The sequence below is a fragment of the Ursus americanus genome, chromosome 9 (assembly GCF_024610735.1).
Source record: "Ursus americanus isolate L20-20 chromosome 9, mUrsAme1.1.p, whole genome shotgun sequence".
Taxonomy (NCBI): Eukaryota; Metazoa; Chordata; class Mammalia; order Carnivora; family Ursidae; genus Ursus; species Ursus americanus.
The window spans coordinates 34,032,380-34,052,947 of NC_142135.1; the positions used below are offsets into that span (position 1 = coordinate 34,032,380).

Genomic DNA, 20,568 nt, shown 5'->3' on the forward strand with positions numbered 1-20,568 from the left:
TTCTCAAATTTGGGGAGCTTACATAAAATACAGATACCAGGGCTTAGATTCAAAACATAAAGATAGGGGCCCACAAATCTGAATATTTAACAAATGCCACAGATAATTATGCTGCACATGGTTGAAGCATCAAACTTGGAAGAGAAAACACCAAACCAAACCACAAAAAAATCCATTCTTCAGACTCTCTCTAGCACGAAAACTTGTCCCACATATCAAACACTTAGGCCTTAGTATGCTCTTAGAAGCTTGGCCTTAATGCCTAATGAGTGGGCTGGAGACCTAGACTAGTTGGAATCCCTCAGAGCCCTCCAGTAGTAAATAATTGGGGAACAATTTGTTGGGTACAACACAAGCCAGTCCTGATGTCTCCTTGTAATTCCAGTTTCTGTGGGGGCCCTAAGACCTTCATGCCCACCATGTGGAGTGGTCACAGAATTTTAGCATCCCCCAGAGGTTCCCCAGAGCCCATGCTTTTTTTTTTTTTTTTTTTTGAGGATCTTCCTTTCAAGTAAAATGTAACTCCCAAGGCTTTCTCTTTGAGTAGTGGGAACAATCAAAAATGAAAATTCCCTCTCCCTACTCAGCCTCTACCAAGAATACTTTAATCCAGTGGGGTTGAGGTCTCCTGAAGTTTCGTGACCAACTCTGACAGGAACAGAACAATAATATACTCAGGAGCCAACCCTTAAAATCCTCAGTGAAATATTTGGCTCGCCTCCTGCCTCCATTTGTGCTATGTGGAAGAATACCGTGGGGTGACGTGGTATATTGTTTTTGGATAATTCTGCAGGCTAGTCTTGAAATGAATGCTTATAGGAAGCTGTCAAGATGAGCCTAGTATTAGGCAATAAAGGTCGGCCGGGGGTGGTTTAAATAAAGGTATTTGCTTGGGATTGTTCAGAATAATGGAGCTCTTAGGTGAGAAGTGAAAATAGCAAACACGGCTGGCTGCTGACAACACATGGGGCCCTTACCCTTTTAGTGAAGTCATTGGAAGAGAGATGAATTATGCTTCCTGGGCGGATTTTTTTTTTTTTTTTAACAAAGGTGGGTGGCAGCAGGGATCTATTTTTATTTAAAAGGCTTGAGAAGTGCAGTGGAATGGCTATGCCTTTGCCATCAGGCCTTTGCCGTTTTTTGACAAGGCCTGAGCAATTGGCGGCGGAAGAGTGTAGTCCTGCCTGATCACTGTGGCACTTCGCTGGATGTGCTTTATAATATTTGGGCAAGTTTGCCATTATCCTTGTGTCTTAATTTCTCACTTCCTTAAATATGATTTAACGCCTCGTGGCATGACGGGATTTCCTTAAATGTTGGCAGATTGCTTTGTACGTTCAGATGTGCAAAGGGAAAGTCATCCAATTTATTAATTATGCATTGCAGTTAATAATCATATAAAGCTGTCAAGCGATTAGCTGTAGGAGGTGTGTGAGAAAAGGACTGTTAAAACGGCAGCAGTTGTTGCTATAGATAGGGCTCTCTGCTGTTACGCTCATAACCTTTTGAAGAAATGCACAGTTGTAACTCCAAAGCATTATTTCATGACAATTGCGTTCTGGATGGCAGAGTTGTTTCTAGTCCCCCTTTTGTGGAAAGTGAACGCTGTCATGCTGTGATTGTCTTCAAAAGAGTGCATTCCATGTAGTAGGTATAGAGATCATCTTTCATGAGAGGAAGAGTTAATCCTTCCTATCTTGAAATTCTAAGTTTGCCAGGGACTAGCTGGCTGTCACCAGAAAGACGCCTACACCTCTGGGTCACGTCTCTCCCTGTAGAATGGAGACATCCTACAGTTGTTTAGAGGATCCTCTCTGTCCAGTTCACTTCCTCAGGGTGATTTACCTGTGTTAGGGCTAGAAAAGGAACAAATAACAGGCAGCTGGTGGCGTTGCAGTCTCTGCTCTAAGCTGGTACTCAGTGCTCCGTGCGTGCACAGAACAGATGCTCTCTGAAGCTAGCTCCGGTAAAGGAGGAAAGGTACAACAGATGGATTCACTCAGAGGCACTGGAATGCGGCCAGCCTACCTGGGAGCTGCTGTGGAAGATGGCTCAAAACCCAAGCCCAAGCCCTGGTCTCTAGTCCGGCTTCTTTCACCTTGAATCTTCTCCTCTTAGCTGGCTTCTTCCCCTAGGTTCAGTCAGGCCCCCAAGATTGAGTATTTATGACCCATGAGGTCTAGAAGTCACTGCTGACCGTCTACAGGCTGCAGTTTTCATCTGCATTCCTTTAACAAGTAGTAATGAGTACCTACCCTGCTTCAATGCCTGTTGTGAGTCTTGCTCTCAGTGGAAGTTCAGACAATCATCAGATAAACAGGCAAGTGAATGAATGAACAGTGCACTTTCAGATATAGATGAATGAATAAAAAATAAAATAAGATGACGGGATAGAGAGTGATAGAGATGGGGGATGTTGCGGCACTTTAAAGAAAGGAATCAAAGTAGTATTTGAGTAGACTTGAATGAGGAGCAGAGCCAGCAATGTGGAGATCTAGGAGACACGAGTCCAGGCAAAGGCAGCAGCGTGTGTGAGGCCCGGAGTCAGGAATGAAAGTGATGGGTAAAAGGAACAGCAAGAAGCCATAGTGATGGCAGCCTAATGAATAAGGGGTCACGTGGTGGGAGATGAGGAGTGGGGCAGCTCATCAAGGGACTTGCAGTTTAGTCAGGGGTTAGGAGTTTTTCTAAGTGAAATGGAAAGCCATTGGAGGAGTCTTAAGTTGGACCGCCATGATCTGATCCACATTTTTATTTTATTTTTTTATTTAAAAAAATTTTTTTTAAAGATTTTATTTATTTATTCGACAGAGATAGAGACAGCCAGCGAGAGAGGGAACACAAGGAGGGGGAGTGGGAGAGGAAGAAGCAGGCTCCTAGCAGAGGAGCCTGATGTGGGGCTCGATCCCATAACGCCGGGACCACGCCCTGAGCCGAAGGCTGACGCTTAACCACTGTGCCACCCAGGCGCCCCTGATCCACATTTTTAAAAGGTCACTCTGTTGGCTATGTGCAAAACAGAATGCAAAGGGGCCAATGTGGAAGCGTGGAAGCGAGGAGACCAGGGAGGAGGCTGCTTGCTGCATGAATCCCCGTGAGAGATGATGGTGGCTTGGGCCGGGTTGGTGGTGGTAGAGTTGGTGAGAGCTGGCCATTTAGGGACATTACAGGATTTGCAGATGAGCTGGTTGTAGGGTGTTGAGAAGGAGACAAATAAAGTGTTTTTCTGGAGGAACTAACCGTACAGGATTTACATTTGCTGCCATGGGAAGACTGGGAAAGGAACAGGACTGAGGGGAGAAATTAATTTATGTTTGAGACGTGTTCAGTTGTGAGATGCCTCCTAGGCATCCAAATAGAGATGTCAAGCAGCTACTTGGATGTTTACATCTGGAGCATGGGAGAGGTGGGGACTGGTGATTGGAATTTGGGAGCTAATTCTAACCAGGGCTCCAGCCGAGATCAGCTAGAGAGATCGTGTTTATGGGACAGAGACAGAGGCCCAGGATGAATCCCCAGGGTACTCTGACAGCTAGAGGTGGGGAAGGGGAGGGAAGCCAGCCAAGAAGACTGAGGAGGAGGTCAAATTCCAGAGACAGTGCATTCAGTTGATATCTAGCCCACCAATGTGTAGGTCAACTTCAGGTTTGCTAAATACCCCTGGTCCAATCAGTAGTGGCCAAAGTGAATGGGCGGAGAGGACTGCTGAGGTCCACTGAGTTTTGTGGGCAGGATCAGATTTCTTTCTTTCTTTTAAAGATTTTATTTATTTATTTGACAGAGAGGCAGCGAGAGCAGGAACACAAGCAGGGGGAGTGGGAGAGGGAGAAGCAGGCTTCCCACTAAGCGGGGAGCCAGATGTGGGGCTCGATCCCAGAACTGGGATCATGTCCTGAGCCAAAGGCAGACACTTAATGACTGAGCCACCCAGATGCCCCCAGGATAAGATTTCTTGAGAAGGGGAAAGGACAGGTGGGGATTCTAAAACCTGGCCTAACATGTAATTGAAATTTTGTTGACCGACTCTTAAGGATATTCCTTCTTACTCTTTCTCTTTTATCATAGCTTTCTTTTAATTTATCTTATTTTCATAGACTTATTACTACGTCTATCTTACCTTTTACCTTCCAAAGGATCTCAGAGGCCCTAAGTACCACCAGTACCCAGATTTCTTTCCCCTTTTCTGTCTTCTTTCCTTTCGTGGCCCAGCCTTATAAAATTTCCTTTCCACATCCACATTCATGGATATGATCCAGCATCCATAACCTGGAACTGTCTTATGGCTTGGGGTCATAGGATGGGGCCACCACCATAGTCGACTCTTCTCCAGGCAGTGGTGAAATGATCCTCTCAATCTCATACACATTAAAACCTTCACCCAAATAGTGCTAAGGCATCCCAGTTCCCCTCAGAGAGACAGGGAAGCATTACTTAAGTTCAGGAATGCTGCGAGCAGATGTTGATTAAGAGACCTGACATGATTGCTAAGAGAAGGGGGCTGTCTGGGGAAGCTGGTTTAGCATTGCTTCACTCTAGTCCCTGAATTCTCCTCCTGGCCAGCTGTGCAGATGTGGGCTGTAGGTGGGGCACAGGCACAGCGGGGTGAACAGTGTAGGTGATCGTACAAATCCATCATCACCATTAGAAAAACAGCTTAAAGTGTGCGTTCTTGAAAAAGGAAGGCATGCCATTCATTGTATGTAATTGCAATCACCTGTTCACCAGCATTAGAGGGACACGCTCAGAGATACAAAGAGTACTTCTTCAACACAAAGCCTCTTAGATGAATGCAGGTATTATTTCATGACTGTTCCTTCGATTCTCCTCGCTTGTGAGAGGATGTATTCTCCCCAGCAAGTCATTTCGAGCTTCTATTTATCTCATATAACTGTGGATAATAGAGTTGACCTTTCTCACTTAGATTATTGAGTTTAATGCCCTTGAAATGTGGCAAATGCTACATGGCCGCTAAAATGTTATTCCATTTCTCTTCTCCAACCCCTAGGTCTTGTTTTCAGGGAGACATTCTGTTGGACCCAGCAAAGCAGTGGCCTAGAAGGCAGGTGGTTCAGCACCTTCCTGGAAAAAATGAGACTGATTTTCCTCATCTGCAAACCTATCTGGTCACTCAGCTTAACTTGATAATTCACCAGTGTTCTCTTAGCAGAATGTTTTACGATATTATAAAGATATCTATAAAGATTTTATAATTTGTAAGAGATTATAAAGATATTTCAAAAGTTTAGAAGGAGGGAAAACCTCTCAGATCTTCCCTAATAAACACAACCTTTTTCTTTCTTTATTCCTTTTTGGTCTTTCTACTGTTTAGAATTTTAATCATGGCATACACAAAGCTTGCATATTCTTCTATAATTTTTAATAATTTAATCATTTTATTTTTCTGAATACTAGTCCATAGGTTAGAATGACCATAGTTTATTTACTTTTCTTCGAGGGCATTTACTTTGTTTCCAGTTTTCCACTCTTCTGTCGCTGCAGGCTCTCGTCCTTTCTTTTGTGTTATTTCCTTAGGATGAAGTCTTGGGGCACTGATAGGGGTAGGGTTACCACATAAAACACAGGATTCCCAGCCACAGTGGAATTTCAGATAAACCATGAATATTTTTTTAGTATAAGTATGTCCCGTGTAATATTTGGTACATACTTATACTAAAAAGGCTTCATTTTTATTTGAAATTCAAATTTAACTGGGTATCCACAATTTTTATTTGCTAAACCTGGCAACCCTAATTGTGAGTCAAAACAGGAACATTTTCATGAATCTTGACACACATTGCCAAATTTCTGTTAAATTTATCATTAAGATTTTATTATTGATTTAAATAAGGAGGGGAAAATTTCAGAGGAGAGAATAACGAAGAACATGGGAACGCTTATTATCTAGGTTATTACATTTTTAGTTTTTAGGAGACTTACACAATCATATAGTATTATATAAACATGTAATATTATATAAATATTCATAGACACATAAGGAAAAATTTTTTGGACCACACATACTTCTGGTAACATCTACCCAGTTTGTACCTGGTTTCTTGGTGGGGCACTTGCTATTAGTTGCCTACTTGCTATGTGTCCCCCTTCTTTCTTACTAACAGAACCCTGATTTTTTCAGGGCAGCAATAGGGCCAGTTAAAAACTCAATTTCTCAGGCTACCTGACAGCTAAAGGTGGCCATGGGACTCAATTCTAACTAAAAGAGGTGAGCAGGAGTCTGTGGTGCTGTATCTTTCCCTTTGTCCTTTGCCTGGAATGTAACTGTGATGTATAGAGACACAGCAGCCATCTTATGATGTGGAAAAAAGCCATGCATATGGAATGGTGAAGTGGTAAAATAAGATTCACAGCTTGTACGCCCATAATTGATTAAATAACTTTGTTCCAGTTTATTGCATATATTTTTTATAAGCTTCTTCGAGTCCTTTGTAGAAATAGGTCTAAATCTGTATACACATCAATAATAAATACGTTGTGGAAGTCAGTATGCCCACAGGAAGAGGTTGAGGAATTCTTGAGGAACTGGCGTGACCATTGCTGATAAAGTTCAATCAGGCTTGAATGCCAAGTCTAATTCCTGAGACTCAGAGACCAATGAGAAAGGATACAATTCACCAGTCTAGCTTTGGGTACAAGGTTTAAGATCTCAAAGGAAGTAAATGTGACAAACAGGAAGTTAGGTCTGACTCTTAAGGCTTCAGAGTCAGTTGTCACACCAAGGTCAGGAACTTCGGAGGTAATAAAGGCAGGGAGAACTTTACAGAATAGGACAGGAATTTGTCCAGGTAAGTGGATCAGAATGAGAGAAGCAACCCATGGACCCTATGCTGTACTTCTGGTGCCGTTTTCTCCACCTAAATCTGTTTAACAGTTTACCCTCTGCCTTGGTTCCTCTATAGTCATAGAGAGTCCTGAAAAATGAGGGCAGATGTCAATGAGAACTGAACTGTCTGCTCTAGTTGGAAGATCTTTTCCATAGGTGAGCTTCTGGCTCTGTGCGTTTCAAACCTTGTTTCTCATCTACTGCCCACATACTTCCAGTGCTGGGCACTTTGGGACATGTTCATATCCTCTGGCCTTGCACCTTCATGAAATGATGCTGGGTGAGTCAGCACAGTGGGTGGTAGGAACATTCCTGAAAACCCGTGTCTATCCTGGGACATCAAGCAGTAACCCAACTATACGTGGAAATGATCACAAGCCTCATTAACATGTCCTGTGAAGCTTCAAACTAAATATATCCCAACTTAATTTCCTTTTATCCAGATCCCCAAAATGCCCAGGGCAACTCCAGTGCTACCTGATGTAGACAAAGTATGATGGAGAAGAAATGGTGGTGGATAGAGACGGCGATTTTAATCTGTTGATGCTGAAATAGCTTACTAATGTAAAAGTAAAAACAAAAACAAATGACCGTGTAGGCACATTATTAGGACCCCTCCTAGAGTTCTAGAAAGCCCTGTGTGCTCTTAGAAAGTGTCCCGAAGCTTGGGCTTCTTTAGCTTTATGGTAGACCTATCTCTGTGCATTCCTTTGAAGAGATGTGCCCGTGGTTCACACATACATTTTGGGTTGCCTTGAGTGCTGCCTGACAACTTGAGAGCAATGGATTTTTTAAAATAAATAATGTTTAGTCTGTTTTAAAATTGTAGGCAATCCTTGCGGTTGTTAAAAACAAAAAATAAAAAGAGCAAAAATACACATGTACTATAATCCTGCCATGTGGGGATTTGAGTGTATTTACTTTTGGATATTCTTTTTATTGATACCTTTATATCCATCATCATCAAAAAGGGGACAACTTCAAAATGTCATTTGGAAGATTAGATTTATGGTGAGCTTTCTCCTGTATCATTAAATATCCTTATAAAAGGATGATTTTTTTTAAAGATTTTATTTATTTATTTGACAGAGATAGAGACAGCCAGCGAGAGAGGGAACAGAAGCAGGGGGAGTGGGAGAGGAAAAAAGCAGGCTCATAGCAGAGGAGCCTGATGTGGGGCTCGATCCCATAACGCCGGCATCACGCCCTGAGCCGAAGGCAGACGCTTAACCGCTGTGCCACCCAGGCGCCCCTAAAAGGATGATTTTGAAAAAAATAACTGTATAATATACTCTTAAATTCCCCATTATTGGGCATTTAAATTATTATTGAACATTTAGGTTATTTTATTATAAATAAGATATGGTAAACATCTTTCTACATATATCTTTATGTGCCTTTTTTATTATGCACATAATATGTTTTTAGGACAAATTCCTAGAAGTGAAATGACTGAGTCACAACATATGAAAAATTTAGAGAATTTTATACATACGGATACGTTGCTCTCTAGAAAGTCTGTATGAATTTATACTTTTGAAAGAAATGTGTGAGAATGTTTTCCTAAACCCTTGCCAGAAACATATACTATTATTTAAAAAAAAATCTTTGGCATGGTATCCCATGGTTTTAATGCTTATTTCTCTGATTGTTGTGATGCTGAACATTTCTGATATGCTTTTTGGCTTTGTGTATCTTCTCTAAATTGTCAGTTCATGTCTTTAGGCAAGAGTTTTTTTTCCAATTGGACATTTTTAAATTAAGGCAATACATTTCCCAAAATGCATAGAGCCTTTTATTCTTATTTTCATTATTATATGTTTCCTTGTCTGCTCTTTCTCTGGCTTTTCTTCTTCTCCCTAAATGGAGGAGTGGCCCAAAGAGCTGCCCTTGACCCCTATTTTTTCCTTTTCTATCAGACCGAGTCATATGAAACTGCAGTTTTTAGAAGGTCAAAAAAATGGTAAAATACCAGCCATTTTATATGGATAAACCTGATATATTTCTCTTGAGAATCTGATTCAATCTTCCTTCTTCCTCCTGTCTACCGTTCTGTCTGTCCATTTGTTCACCCTCCCAACAAATATTTTTAGCCAACTGCAGCATGTCACCACAGAGGACTCCCCAGTCATCGTTAGCTCTGACCTCTCTTCTGAGCTCCAGCGTCTGTTTTCTGGATTGGCAAGTCAGCCCCACACTGGCTCTGTAATATTACTCACATCTTCTCTGTTCCTATTATATCCACCTCAGTTCAGATTTTCATTACTTACTGTGTGTTGTAGTCTGTTTGGGCTATCATAACAAAACTGCTATAAACTGAGTGGCTTGTGAACAACAAACATTTGTTTCTCATAATAAATACAGAGGCTGGAAGTCCAAGATCATGGTGCCAGCAGATTCAGTGTGTGGTGAGAGCCCGCTTGCTCATAGATGGTACGTCCTCACTGTGTCCTCACATGGTGGAAGGGGCAAGGGGGCTCTCTCAGGACTCTTTGATAAGAGCACTAATCCCATTTGTTAGGGATCACCTTCATGACCTAAGCATCTCCCCCCCTTCCAGTCTCACCACATTGCAGGCTAGGATTTCAACAAATGAACTTGGGGGAAAATATAACCTCCCAGACCATAGCAATGTGTAATGTTTTCTCTCCCGCAATATTCTTTACCTTCTCTTACCTTCACACTACAGTTATTTAGATTCAAATCTTTTCCCTCTTTCAAGGGTCATTTTTTTTTTTAAAGATTTTATTTATTTATTTGACAGAGAGAGAGCCAGCCAGCGAGAGAGGGAACACAAGCAGGGGGAGTGGGAGAGGAAGAAGCAGGATCCCAGTGGAGGAGCCTGACATGGGGCTCGATCCCAGAACGCCGGGATCACGCCCTGAGCCGAAGGCAGACGCTTAACGACTGAGCCACCCAGGCACCCCTCAAGGGTCATTTTAAATGTAATACTTTTACCGATCACTGCCTTCTCTTTATCCTTCACTACCGACTAGAAATTTCACCATTCCAATAGCCTTTTATATGCACATCTTTTCTGGAACTTTCTCCTCCTACCATCTGGTTATTTCTGTACTTTCTTTTATATTGAGAAATCATTTACATATAGTAAATGTAAAAATTTTAATTGTACAACTTGATGCATTTTTACATATGCATATTCCTTTGCAACAACCACTCACATCAAGACACAGAAAATTTCCATCACCTCAGAAAGTTCCCTTATGCTCCTTCCCAGTTAATAACTGCTGTCAGCTACCAAAGGTAATTAATGACTGTCCTGATTTCTATCACCATAGATTCGTTTTCATGTTTTTGAATTTCAAATTGATGGTGTTATACAATATGTACTCTTTTTGCATCTGGCTACTTTTGCCCAACATGATGCTTTTGAGTTTCGTCCATGCTATGTATCTATCAATAGTTTGTACTTTTTTTTTTTATTGCTGTGTAGAATTCCATTGTATGAATATATAACGGTTTGTTTATACATTCTTCTGCTGGTGGAGACTTGGGTTGTTTCCAGTTTTTCACAATTATGGAAAGATGCTATAAACATTCTTGACGAATCCTTCTTTTTCTTGCACACGTACCTAAGAATAAGTTGCTGGGTTATAGGGTAGGCATATGTTTAACGTTAATAGAAACCAGCAAACAGTTTCCAAAGGAGTTGTGCCATTTTACATTCTCACCAGAAGTATCTCAGAGTTGCTCTACATTCTTGCTATCATTTGATGGTATATATCTTTTTTATTCTATTGTGTGTAGTGGTATCTCACTGTGATTTTAACGAGGCATGTGGTTTTAATTCCATGGTGAATAATGATGTTGAGCACATTTTCATCTGCTTATTGTCTATTTGAATATTTTCTCTTTTAAAGTGCTTGTTCAAGTTTTTTCACTATTGTCTTAATTTCTGTAGTTTTATGGTAAGTCTTAAGTCTGGAACTTTAAACCTACCACCTTTGTTTTCCTTTTTCAAAATTGTCCTGGCTATTTTGGGTCCTTTGAATTCCCATATAAATTTCAGAATGAGTTTGTCAATTTCTACCAAAAAAAAACCCCAACAACAACAACAATAACAACCTGTTGGGATTTTAACTGAAACTTTGTTGAATGTAGAGGTAAATTTGGGAGAATTGGTGTCTTAACAATCCATGCCTATGGTACATCTCTCCATTTACTTAGGTTTTCTTTCATTGTCTTCAGCAATGTTTTCAATGTAGAATTCTTGCATATATCTTGTTAAATTTAGTCCTATGATCTGATTTTTTTTATGTCAATATGAATGGTATTATTTTTAAAATATCTTTTTCTGATTGATTTATAGTATATAGAAACATAACTGGTTTTATATACTAACTTTGTATCGTTTCCTACCCTTAATTCACGTATTAGTTGTTAATAGTTATTTATAGATTAGTTCCTTTGGATTTTCTAGATACATAATAATGTCATCTGCTATTAAAGAAGTTTTACTTCTTCCTTTCTAATCTTTATAGCTTTTATTTTATTTTCTTGACTTATTGCACCATTTCTGTACATTTCTTTCCCCCTTCACTAGACTGTAAGGCAAGATTTTTTGTTGTTTGTTTTTGTTTTGTTTTTTTTTAAAGGATTTTATTTATTTATTCGACAGAGATAGAGACAGCCAGCGAGAGAGGGAACACAAGCAGGGGGAGTGGGAGAGGAAGAAGCAGGCTCATAGCGGAGGAGCCCGATGTGGGGCTCGATCCCATAACGCCGGGATCACGCCCTGAGCCGAAGGCAGACGCCCAACCGCTGTGCCACCCAGGCGCCCCTAAGGCAAGATTTTTTGAGACAAAGCCCCACCATGGTGCTTTAAACATGGGAGATATTAAGAAAACTTTGGTTGCTGTGTAAATTATGATGGGGAGGGGCACCTGGGTGGCTCAGTCGTTAAGCGTCTGCCTTTGGCTTAGGGCGTGATCCCAGTGTTATGGGATCAAGCCCCTCATCAGGCTACTCTGCTGGGAGCCTGCTTCTTCCTCTCCCACTCCCCCCGCTTGTGTTCCCTCTCTCGCTGGCTGTCTCTCTCTCAAATAAATAAATAAAATCTTAAGAATAAATAAATAAATAAATAAATAAATAAATAATGATGGGGAAAATAATGAATTAAAGCTGTAATTTATTCTTCTGTATGATCAGTGAACTACCACCAGGAAAAAGGATGCTGGTTAAAATCTGTAAAACCTCAACATTCAAGGGTTGTTACAGGTGACTTGAAGACTCCTGGGTTCATTCTACCTGGTTTGTGGTTTTTTGGTTCCTGGATACTTCTCTGGTGTTATGTTAGCGTTCATTGTGTTCTTTTATAAGACTCTTGCCAAGCATTTTGAAACTTCCAAAATAGCATTGACTGCTTCTCCCCAGGATAGCATGGAGCAGATGGATTCCTGGACCTCGCTGCCTTCAGTCCCAATTCCCCAAGCTTCTGTTGGTGTAGAAAAAAGAATCTGCATTTTCAATATTACTGGAGTGAAGCCTGGGAAATTTTCAGTTTTGAGCCTTTAAATTCCAACGAGCAATGTTATTTTTAGATTTCTAGTATGCACTTGGGGTTTGTGAGTGAAATTGTATTAAGGAGTGAAGATGAGGGCTCACGTAAGGGGGCGGTGGTCTTTTCCCAGTAAGCAGCCGTTCCTGCCTGTTCATGGGACTGGGAAGTGGCAGCCTGTGAGCTGCAGACACCCAGGGCAGGAGCAAAAGCACTCACTGGACTTTGATACCCATTTTTGCATTTTGGGTGCAGTAGTCATCTTTCTTTTATAGATTCCATTGTCCATGTGGCTGGACGAGGATGTTTCTTGCATTGAGTGAGGAGTTTGTGTCTCAGGAGGTAATTCCATTGTTTCTTTGTTTCTTTGCAAGCTGCAGATACTGTGTTAGCTGTTTAAACAGTAGATTGGTAAAGTAAGGCAGTTTTGACTCTAGGCCGCAGGGACTGCTTTCTGTTTCCCTTTGGTTGACAAATTAGACACATCAATAAAGAACTACCATATGAATGAGCTAATTATGTTTTTGCTGTTGAGTGAATAAGGATCACCTTGAAAAATCAAAGTAACAGAGAAATAATAGAAATGAGAAAAATCAAAGAATGCATACCCTTGTAAATTTGTATTAAATAATATAAATGCAGGGTGATTACTTTTTTCCCTAAATACTTGGAATTTTCAAATTTTATGTATTTGGGTCTCTTAAAAATGTATGTATTGACATTAAAACAGTGTTGTAAGTATCCCTGTGATTATTATTAATAGAACACTTCTCTTTGCCCCCAGTGATGGGCACTTTGCCTGATCACCTGAATGCCTGCTACCCAGAAATAATTACCGTTTTTTCCATATTTTGTTTTCATGCTATAGCTGGTATTTGGAAATCTGCTTTTGTCACTTAACAATCTGTAATATGAATATATTTTCATGTTGAGAAAGACAGACCTACATTATTTTAATAGTTACCCAAGATACACTGCGTGTGTGTGTGTGTGTGTGTGCACGTGTATTAAATAATTTAACTGACAAGTTCTTTGTTGATATTTTTATTTTAGATTCTTTTTTTACTATTATAAGCAACATTACAGTGGGCATTTTGCATATAAATCTTGAGCATTTATCTGATTAGTTTCTTAAGATAGATTTCTGGGAATGGGATTTTGGGGCTCAAACTGTGTATATTTTACATTTTGATTTCTTCTGCCAAACTCCCCTGCAGAAAATATGAATTCATTTATATTCTCATCAACATCAAATTGAGAATGTTTACCTGTACCATTACTAACACTATTTATTGTAAATCTTGACTTGCTTATATTTTTGAATTCTTGTATATTTGTCTCTTCATGGGGATTGTAAACTAAATTAGTCAGGATCTAGTCAGAAAACCCAAGATGACACTGGTAATTCAGATAGCAGGGATTTCATACAAGGAATTGGTTCCACACATGCTGGAAATCTGAAAGAGCAAAAGAAAATGCTGAAGTCACCCAGGGGCAGTCGCAGGAAAGGGGTAGAATGAAGAGAACCAGGAGCTCTGGGGAGGCGCCCTGCAGGGCAGGGCTGGGCCTGGGGTGGTGCGCAGCCTGGCTGCTGAGGGACTGCAGAGACGGGTCTGACTGCCAGGTGGGTGTGGCCCAGCTGCTAGCACATCTGAGGGGATTTGGGGTGGCTGGTGTTGGGAGGGTAGAGAAAAGCTGGGGTATGATGCCAGCAGAAACTAGACACCAGAAAGAAGTCCCTTCTCCCTCCTCTTGCCTTCCACTCTCTCTGTAGGGCCTTGTGTTGGCACAGCCATAGAAGACACCAGCTGACAAGGGAGTAAATGAAATAAATGTTGCAGTCCCAGCCTCAGCATCACAGAGCAGAAAAGAGATGCTGGGCTTGGAGCTAAGAGGCAAGGGGTAACGAACCAGCCGTATTTGTTTGCTTGGGCTGCCGTAACAAAGTACCATGAACGGGGTGACTTCAAACAACAGAAATTAATGTCTCACAGTTCTGGAGCTTCAAAATCAGAGATTAAGGTGCTACCCTTTTTAGAAGGACACTAGTCATATTGGATTAGGGGCCCACCCTATTCTAGTATGACTTCATCCTAATTGAATTGCATCTGCAGTGATTCTATTTCCAAATAAGATCACTTTATGAGATGCTGGGCATTAGGACTTCAACGTAGGAAGTTTTGGGGGAACACAATTCAACCCATAACACGCTGGTACATAAACTTCTTTAGAACAGGGCCCTTTTAGCCCTAAAATGCTATATTAACTCTTTTGTATTCTTCAAGTTCTGGGTACAAAGAATGTGCCTAATAATTATTAAATAAATGAATAAATACTAAATTAAATGATGCACATTCATCTTCGGGCTGTTAAGTCTAAAGTCATGTACATTTTAAATTGAAATTACAAAGAAAATTCATCAGAATCTTAAATGTTAGATATTCTCAGATTTTATAAACAGTTAAATGTCAAATGTATCCAGAGTATCCTGATGATAAGAAACTTAGTCCTAAATTTAACGTAAGAATATAATAAGTTTGAGTTATTTCATCTCTATCTGTAATGTCAAGAAAATCACATATCCTCTAAGAAAAGAGATTTTCTAACTTAGGTGGACTGAGGTCATCTCCAGTGGGTGGAGGCTACTTGGTCAACAACTTAAGACCACAACATTGTTGTTTTTTGGTTAGGATTTGAGTCTAGGACATAGGACCTATCTTTATCTTTTCTTTAGGGTTCCTTCTGGGGATCCAGGCCAATGTGATTTAGCATGCTGTGGTCACCTGCTAGCTTCTACAGAATTCAGAAGGCTTTGTTGGGCATTTACAACAAAAATGGAGTTGTCAACGGCTGAACTGCTAGGAGATTTTTTTTTTTTTTTTCACAGCCATGAATCCCAATGTAGGCTTCCTCAGAATGTTGATTTCATGAATGGGAATTTTCTCTTTCCCAGCCTTAATCAAAGAATGATATTTTCCAAATGTTAAAGAAAGACGTTAACTAATGAATGGAATTAAGTTAGGTGACTACTATGGCTTCTTCTGCCAGCAAGCACTAGCAGATGTCAAAATGAATGAACAAGAAGTCGCAACATTTAAAAACATTAATATGCAAAAGCAGATGATCTTGCTTAGTTCAACAGCTCATTTTTGTGGGCTTGTGTGTTTCCTGCTGTAATTTCATATCACATGAACACATATTATGCAGTAACTTGTTCCTAATGTATGGGTTAGAATTCCATTAAGTTCTGCAAAATGTGTAGAACATTGTGACCTTTGAGCAAGCTAGATAAACTGTGGTTCCAGCAATTAGATTGATATGGTTCCTACCCTCAGGGAACTTACCAAGGAGTGGGGAGTTAGGAGTTTGTTTAAAATGCCTGTGCACAAAGTCAAACCTATGATGGAGGAAGCTAGTGGTCAATGTCCTGGCTCCTGTGGTTTGATGTGAAACCACGAAACTTACCTTTGACTGTTGCCCTTCCTCCTTTATCTCTTTCCTTTTGTGATACTTCTTCTGAACTCAGAGTGGGGGGGAGGCATTCTGGGGGAGAGATGAAGTCTCTAGCCTTGAAACCCTTTCAGTTCAGTGATGGAGATAAACAAATACTCATACTCAGTAAGATGTGTGCTGGAGCAGAATTAGACAAGCTCTGGGGGAGACCACGGGCTTTGGGAGGGCCAGGAGTCCCAATCTTTTTGTTTTCTTGGATCTTAGCAAGGGGCATGGAACCCAGTCAATATTTGTTGAAGAGGGCAACACAGTTAGTCCTGGGAGTGTTCAGAGAAGGAAGTTACATTTCAACTGGGTGTTGAAAGACAAGAAGAAGATGATGGTGTAGGAAAGGAACCCCTTTTATCCATATCTTTTGTCCCTAAACCCCCTTCCTTAGATACCACTAAAATTTCAGTTATGGCCATGGGTGTGACGTGGCCCTTCACTCTGTAGGGTGTTTCTTGGGTAAACTTCTTTTCCCCAGATCTCAGCACAGGGCTGACTCAACCAGTTGTCAGGAACCATGGGCAGGGAGTCTAGGAAACTGGATTCCAGTACCAGCTCCATCACTAACTTTGAGATTTTGAACAAGGCATTTAACCTTTATGGATAATAAGCTAAATATGGGTAATGCATTAAAATGTATGCAACACCATATAGTTATCAAGCATTATTGTGAGTTACCATCTTACCTTAACACTGATTTTGTGTACATGGATTACATGGAAATTACTTCAGGAGACGGACATCCAAATGAGGGAGCAGACTCACGATCTGAAGTTATGTGGGGGTGGTGAGTGATTCTGGGTTAATTTGTAAGGACTCATGGAGGGTTTGTTTTAGTGTATTACTAATAGAGTGCTGAGGGTGAACTGTTGCCGTCACAGGGGACAGGCTGAGCCAAAAGCGGAGGATCAGAGCAGAGAAATCTGACAGAGTGAGTGCAAATGAGGTTGTTTATCCATTCATTCTTCAATTACCTATCATGTTCCTACTATGTGTCAACAGGGATCAAGACAAACACAGTTTCTTCCCTTTTGAAATTATCTATCAAGGAAAATAGTGAACAAATAACTACATAATGAATGAATTATATTTATTATAATAAGTGGGAGGGAGGAAAAGTACAGTGTGCAATGGAAGCAGAGTATAGAGACCTCACCTGATGTGTATTGAGAGGCCGGGGAGCTGAGACAGATGAATGAGTTGGCCAAGGGGAGAATGGTCATGGGAGAGAAATCAGTGTAGCAGGAGTCTCATATGTGAAGGTTGAGATGACAAGAAAATGGGTACCTTCCAGAAACCTGAAAAAGGTTGGGACAGAACATGATGAAGCTAGAAGAGGGTAGGGCAGTATAGACTTCGTAAAGAATTTTGAGCTTTGTCCTTGAGCTCTGGCAACCTTGGGTGTGTTTGGGTTGAGCAATTTTGGTCCCTATTGGGTAAGTGGAGATGAAGAGAAGTGGGCAGGTATTAAAGGAATTTCAGAGGAACAATTGTTTAAATTGGAGATGGCTTTTATGTAAGTGGAAATGAAAGGGGAACTATCTAGGTTGACTGCAGGTTTTTGGGTGGATAGTGAGGCTATAGATGAGAAACATCTGAAGGAGATACAGGCTATGTTGGGGAAGATAATGGCCTCAGTTTTGGATGTTATAAACATGTTTTGTGAGACATTCAAGTGGAGATGTCGATCTGGAAATCAGAATTTGGTCTCAGGATGGGGATCTGGTTGGATTGTGGACTTAGGTGTCTTTAACGTATGAAAGGTTATAATTGTAACCACCTGAATGAATGAGATTGGGAATATAGGAGAGAAGGAGAAAAGGGTTCTTTCTATCTGTTGGGAGTAGAAATAAAGTAAAGGTGGGCAGGATAACAAAAGGTGATTATTTCAAACCTGAGCCCTAGAGCAAAGCACTTCTGTTCTTATTAGTCAGACACATTCTTAATTTGGAGGCTGCTGTGCTCTGACTCCGGGGCTCTTTTGATTTGACTTAAATTTCCCTTCTCTCCCTTTGGGAATGGTCTGTGGAGATGACCCATGACATTGGGCCTTCTGGAAAGGTTGGCCTATTTTCCCTTGAGTTTTTTGTGTGGTTGTAGAGTCTTGGCATTAAGTATTCTTAACTGACACTGGAGTCTCAACCTCCCTCAGAACTGCATTTCTTATCTGACTTTTTATATCAAAGATTTTTTGTTTGGTTATTTTTTCCCATCAAAACTGTCCTCAAAATGTCCTTCCCTTCATATATTTTATTTTTATTTTACCTAACAGCAGTAACAATTTATATTGTCTATGTCAAGTTTTCTTAATGTTGACTTCTTCTAAGGGCCCCATTTGGTTTTTGTTTGTACATTAAATCAAAAACAGCATGTTTCATTTGGCAATCAGAGCTTTTATTTTAACAATTTAAAAATAACATGGATTACTTTTATGTAATATTAGAAAGTTACTACCAATCTAACCAAGTCTTATCATCTTATCAGTTTTATACATCAATTCAGTTTATTCTAAAAACAATGAACAATATATATATTTTTACTATTGTGTGAGTCTAAGCTTCGTAGGGGAGGTATTTTTGTTAGATTTGTCTGATATATCTCAAGCTTGTAGAAAAGTGTTTGGCACATAGGAGGTGTTCAATACATATTTGTTAAATAATTGAATAGTGTGCGTCAGGAATACAGATAAAGGTGTTTAAAAAACATCAAAATATCAATATACTTACCCCACCATCCTTCTCCCAAGTTTGGTGAACATCTTTATGACCATTACTTTGAACGCTTTATCAGGTAAATTACTTCTCTCCATTTCATTAAGGTTTTTTCCTGAGGTTTTGTTTTTTTTTCATTTGGAACATGTTCCTCTGTTTCCTCTTTTTACTTGACTCTCTGTGTTTGTTTCTTTGTATTAGATGAAACAGCTTCCTTTCCCAGTCTTGAAGAAGTGGCCTCATGTAGGCAATGAACTTTATTGTTCAACTCTGCTCTAGCTCTTGGTTATTTCTTGAATCTTTGTGATTGTCCAAGCAGTCTATTTTATTTTTAATAGCTCCCAGTTGTTGGGGATGTGCCAAAACCTGACCACGTCCCAAAGGGGAGGATATCAGTCAGTACCTAGATTCAGGCCAATTGGACGTCAGATCCTGAGACAGTATATATATATATATACTGTATGTATATATATATATATACATACACACAGTCCTATGGGACCATAAGCATAAGCCCTGCTGGCCACTAGACCGGGTGATTTGGAGGTGTCCCCTAGGCTACAGTCACAAAAATTGGGGCTCCAAATGAGTATATAAGCTCCTTTCTGAGAAACACCTGTGAGCTGTAGCAAAGCAGTGGGAGAGCACAAAGATGGTGTCTGGCAGTCTGCATTCCCTGAGAGCTCCTTAGTGGCCTCTAGATGTGTGCCAGACCTGAAGTCGGCCCCTCAGCCTGAAGCTCCAAGACAAACAACTAGGTTTCTTTTACAGACCAGGAGTGTGTTTCAGTCTGCTCTCTGTGCAGTGCCCTGGGGATGGTAGCCTGCCAAGAACTCTTTCCCATTGTTATAGTCCCATGGGACCTAGGAATGCAAGTCATCCCCTCCACCCTGCCAGACTCCACAGCCAGGCGATCAAAGGGTGTCCCCTTGGCTGAAGCTGCAAAATGTGGGACACCAGATGTGTACAAAAGCTCCACTCTAGGAGATACTGGTGCTGCAGAGTGTGTCAGAGGGAGAACATGAGGATGGCACCTTCCAAGGAAAAAGAAAAAAAAAAAGAGGTGGCACCTGCTGCCTGGAATGTAAAGATGGCAACTGCCAAGAAAAACAAAAAGTCTGGAGTTAAAGAAAAAAAGAAAGAAAAAGCCCCACTGGCTTTAGCAAGGGAGAGGGAGAACAGGAAAAAATGGTGCTCACCAGCGCCTCCATCCCAGAGGGTATCCCGATAGGTCTTGTCCCCTCAGGGAGAGGCTTTAAGATTAGCAAATGACTCTCTTTGACGTGAAGTCTGGTTGTTTTTCAAATGGCTGCTCCTGCACTGGGCCCTGGGGTGAGCGAGTCCGCATGCAAGCCTTTAACAAGCGTTCGTTTGCTATAGCCTTTTGGTCTTGTGGATGTGCACTCTATTGGATTTCAAAGCCAGATGTTTTGGGGATTGTCTTTCTCAGGTGCAGGTCTTAAAAACTGGGGTGCCTATAGTGGGATGCAGACTCTCTTTGTTTCTCAGGGAATAGCTCTGGATTTTGAGTTCCCTGCTGATTGCGGGTTGCTTAACCGTGGGTGGAGTTTATGGCGGAACCAGGTCTCAGCCTATCCTCCCTATCTTGATGTGGCTCTTTTCTTGTTTGCTGATGTGAAGCAGCTGCTCAGCGAGTGATCAGGTCTTTTTCTAGAGGTGACTGTTCCATGTGTATCAGGATTTGGTGTGTCTGTGGAAGGAGGTGAGTTCAGGATCTTTGGTACACCCGCCATCTTGCACAGCCTCCCCCAATGTGCTTGCTCCAATCAGCAAATTCTCCCTGCTGTGGCATTGGATGAATGGTTAGCTGAATTTCATTAATTTTATACTTTTTTGGGTTAAGAGTGTTTTATTTTTGCTTTTTGGTCTTTGTGACTGTGGGATTGCTAATCTCTATTAATTTATTCAACTAATGTAGCAGGTAGAAATTTCAGTCCCAAAATTTAGACAAGTAAGAAATATTACATGTTTATTTT

General features: G+C 40.7%; 1 protein-coding gene across 12 annotated transcripts in view; it reads left to right on the top strand.

Annotated features, from left to right (window-relative positions):
• NCALD (neurocalcin delta) overlaps nt 1–20,568 on the top strand; it is a 431,866-nt gene that overhangs the window by 87,453 nt on the left and 323,845 nt on the right. Inside the window, exon 1 of one of the 12 annotated variants that reach the window (XM_087864690.1) lies at nt 11,946–12,701. The exons of the other annotated variants lie outside the window; for them this stretch is intronic. The gene's annotated coding sequence lies outside the window, so the exon portion shown is untranslated. Of the gene's footprint in view, nt 1–11,945; nt 12,702–20,568 lie in introns of those variants that run through there. 12 annotated transcript variants of the gene reach the window in all.